Source organism: Curcuma longa, chromosome 4, assembly GCF_044706935.1.
Source record: "Curcuma longa cultivar G26 ecotype Majalengka, Jawa Barat chromosome 4, ITB_CL_G26_1.1, whole genome shotgun sequence".
Taxonomy (NCBI): domain Eukaryota; kingdom Viridiplantae; phylum Streptophyta; class Magnoliopsida; order Zingiberales; family Zingiberaceae; genus Curcuma; species Curcuma longa.
This window is the reverse complement of record NC_133864.1, coordinates 2,375,395-2,380,253: the sequence shown is the minus strand read 5'-3', so window position 1 is coordinate 2,380,253 and position 4,859 is coordinate 2,375,395.

The following is a 4,859-nucleotide window of genomic DNA, read 5'->3' as shown; positions in this document are numbered from 1 at the left end:
CTACTAGTGATAAACAATTCACCTTTTCAAAGTATTTGGCCGATTCTAAGCTTGCAGGCTGCATCATGCTAGCTTCGATATCTCCTGAATTGCAAAAGCAACATGAACATATAGATACTTATACAATTATTTATCATCTTTGTGAGTTATTTGATGAGCAAGCGAGATCCAAATAGTTCGAGGTTTCTAAGCTTCTCTTTCACTCAAAGATACAGGAGAGTTCATTGGTGATGGAGTTTGCACTAAAGATAAATGGCTACATTGAATGGTTGAGATTCCATCTTTGATTGCATCATCGAATCAAAGATTTTAGCTTTTAGAAGCTTGTTTTAATTCATAAATGGACCTTTGCAACTTACATACCTTCCCAACATCCTTTAGATCTACAAAACCCTCAGGTTGTATCATGTACACATCCTTGAGTAGATTTTTATTCAGAAATGCAATTTTGACATCTATCTACCAAGATCTCATGATCATGGTAAGTTGTAATTGCAAGCATAATCTGAATAGACTTAAGCATTGCAACTGGTGAAAAGGTTTTATCATAGTTTATGCATGAACCTGCTTGAATCCTTTAGTTACCAATCACCCTTTATAGGTATGCATATGACCATCCATGTAAGTCTTTCTCATAAAGATCCATTTACATCCAATGGATTTGATCCCTTCAAGTGGATCAACCAAAGTCCATACATGTTAGTGTACATGGATTCCATTTCGGACCTCATGGCCTCTAGTCATTTCTCAGAATTTGGACTCATTACCGTTTCTTAATAGGATGTAGGCTTGTTGAGACCAAAAAGCATTACATCATTGTAGTCAAATAAAGAGAAAAGAATATCTCTCAAGTTGATGACGCACCATATCTGATCTGTGTAGAGCTTGTTCTGCTTGAATAGGTTATTACTCCACAACTTCTTGCGGTGTAACAAATTCATGATCCACAACACTTTGTGGTGCTTGTTCAATTTTCATCAAGGTCTCAATACTAATTTATATATCTTGAATTTCTTCAAGATTGACTTTACTCCCATTAGTTCTTCTAGAAATAAACTGTCTTTCTAGAAAAATGACATTTTTAGTGATAACTTTGCCTTGTGTAGGATTATAAAATTAATATCCTTTTATTTCTTTGGGATATCCTATAAAATAATATTTATCAAATTTGGGTCCTAGTTTCTCTGAGACTTGACATTGAACGTAAGCCTCACAATCACAAATCTTCATAAAAGATATCTTGGATTCTTCCCAGTCCATATCGTATATGGTGACTTTATGATGGCTTTAGATGGAACATGATTAAGTATGAAAGAATCGTCTCTAAAGCATATTCCCAAAAAAAGTAAGAAGATATGTCTGACTCATTATTGATCATACCATATCTAATAAAGTACGATTTATTCTCTTTGAGACATTATTCTACTATGGTATTTCAGATGAAGTAAGTCAAGATATGATCACAAACTCAATAAAATGGTCACGAAACTCTTGACTAAGGTATTCCCCATCTTGATTTGACCGAAGCATCTTAATACGCTTACCAAGTTAGTTTTGTATTTCATTCTTGAATTTTTTTAACTTTTCAAAGGATTCTGATATGTGTTTCATTAGATACACATAGTCATATCTACTAACATCATCAGTAAAAGTAATGAAATACTGATAGTCTCCTTTAGCTGCTATATTGAAAGGGTCACAAACATCAGTATGTATGAGTCCTAATAAATCATTAGCTCTATTACTATGCCCACTAAAATGAGTCTTTGTCATCTTGCCTTAAAGGCAAGATTCACATACCTCATATCATTCAAAATCAAATGAGTCCAAAAGTCCATCCTTGTAAAGTTGTGATATGCGATTTTTATTTATGTGACCCAAGTGGTAATGTCAAAAATATATTTGGTTTAAATTATTAGGTTTGAACCGTTTAATATTTATGTTATAGATTGAATTTTCAAAGTCTAGAACATAGAGTCCATTCATAAGAAGTGCACTATAATAGAACATATCATTTAAATGAACAAAACAACATTTATCCTTCATTATAAATGAGAAACCCAAAAGTTCATCCTTATGAAATTGTGATATGCGATTCTTATTTATGTGACCCAAGTGATAATGTCAGAGATATATTTTGTTTAAATCATTACGTTTGAACCGTTTGATATTTATGTTATAGATTGGATTTTTCAAAGTCTAGAACATAGAGTCTATTCATTAGAAGTGCACTATAGTAGAACATATCATTTAAATGAACAGAATAACATTTATCCTTCATTATAAATGAGAAACCTTTTTTGTTCAAATAAGAATAGAGATAATGTTTTCAATTAAGGTAGACACATAATAACACTCTTCTAGTTTCAAAATAAACTCAGTGGGCAAGGATAAGGAATATGTTTCTATAGCTATAGCAGCAACTCTTGCACCATTGCCTACTTGTAAGTACACTTCACCCTTTGTCAATGATATAATATTTCTTATGCCCTGCATATTAGTACAAATGTGAGATGCATAACCAGTATCTAATATCCATGAAGAAGAAATAGATAGATTGACTTCTATAACATATATACCTGAGGCAGAAATCTCACTTCTCTTCTTTTTAACTTTCTTCTGATACAGTTTGTAGTTCCTCTTTCAATGCCCGATCTTACTACAATAGAAGCAGGTTCCTTCCTTATGCACTTCGCCTTTAGGTTCAATGCATAAGTTTTAGGTTTGCCTTTGGTTTGGGTTTTACCCTTACCTTTGGATTGTCGGTTGCCTTTGCCCTTTTACACCATCAAAATGGTATTAGGCTTAGTCTTCTTATGATTGAGTTCAGTAGTTCTCAATATACTTAACATCTCAGGTAACGGTTTGTAAATTTCATTCATGTTATAGTTCATGACAAATTAATTATAGTCTTCTAGCAACAATTGTAGAATAAGGTCAGTGGTCAATTTTTGGCCTAATGGAAATCCCAATCTTTCAAGGTTCTCAACGTACCCAATCATTTTAAGTACATGAGTTCTTACGGGACTTCCTTCTTGCATCTTACATTGAAATAGAGTTTTAGATATCTCAAATCTCTCGTGCTTTCTTGCCCTTGATATAGTTGTCTAAAATGTTTAACCATATCATGAGTATTAATATCCTCATGTTGCTTCTGAAGCTCAAAATTCATGGTAGCAAGCATAAGCATGACACATCTAATGCATCATCTTGATGCTTCTTAGAAGCATCCTTATCAGCACGAGTAGCAATAATGACGGGTGTTTCAGAAATAGGTTACTCTAGGATGTACAGTTTGCGTTCTTGCTTGAGAACAATTCTTAAAGTTTCTGTATCAGTCTAGGAAATTAGTTCCATTGAGCTTGTCCTTATGAAGGACAAATCGCAAAGAAAGAATATTAGACATATAACAACATGGTGATCTATAATAAGAAATGCAAAAATAAGTATCATATTTAAATCATTTAATTAGATCTTTAATTAAATAATTCTCCCACTGAACTGTAAAACTTAGTAGGAGCAAGTCATGGATGTGAGCAACTGGAGTTTACCTACGCTACTAGCTCCAAACTTAATTGCAATGACATTTAAGTGGAACAAGATCTATATTATACCTCATCTTGAGTTATGTTTGGCTAATCGCCCAAAACTCATATAATTTAGATAGACAATATGTACCAATTACATCGTATATAATTCTTGTATAGTTAGGTGAACAAGACTATTTGTTCGTTTGCCCAACGCATGAGAAGTTCTCAATCCAATTAAAGTTACTTAAGTCTCACACAAAGTTCAATATTTGGACATCACAATTGTCCAGACGCACTCTACCTAGATAAATTGAGTCACTTTGTTTTGGGAAACATGTTTACAATTGATCAAGATAAAAGTGAGTATCAAACTTTGATAGGCATATAAAAATGACCTAATTATCATCATACTATTAATTAATATATGCATCACATATAAACAGGGCACATATCAACATATATACATAATTAGAAACATGACATGGTTATGACCCATCTACTACGATCTTCTCAAGCTAATGAGAAGATCGAAAGGTCAACCTAGGGAATTGCATCTTTTCCAGGTGCTTCCTTAGTCGTCGTATGTTGTGTTAATTTGAGGGGTGTCCTAAGGCAATCGCCTTACGGTTATACTATTTATTGGATAAATAACAATTCACTATTTGAGTGCACATTCCATATGTGTTTGATTGAATCTAAACTCTAATATTCAATATCCGCAATACGATTCATAGTGTGAGAGAATTTGTGATTGGATCACAACTGATGAGCATCTCTACACGTGTAATTATGAACGTATTGAAATTATTCCTAGTCAAGGAATTGATGAGCACGGACATTATCGATTCTGTCGAGACTAGCACGTTTTGAACTCCTTGGTTAGCCAAGCAGCTGATCTCACTGTTGTCAACATTAGATGTTGATAGTTAAACATGGATGCTGGTTAAAGGTAGCCAGTTCATTGGAGTGACCTTCTTTGAGACTAAATATGGTTTGATATCGTATGCCAATGAAGATCTCAGTGTAGCTTAAGTGCGAGTTTCCTTTGACTTGCGGTATTCAAGTTACCTTGGTCATGGAGGCTTATACTTTGGCATCTTAAGTAAGCATCTCTGAGGAGGTGTGGACCCGAGATGATTGGGTATAAGTCGAAGTATCCAAAGGTGTTTGAATAGACCATAGAGGATTCACCGCTCCTTGAAAAGGAGACGTATACCTTACGGTCGCTTGTCAGGATTGTTACTAAAAGTCTTTGGCCAAAGCATTATATGTTAAGAGTACTGTACTCTTGGACACATGTACAAATAACTTGAATCCACATGACAAGAA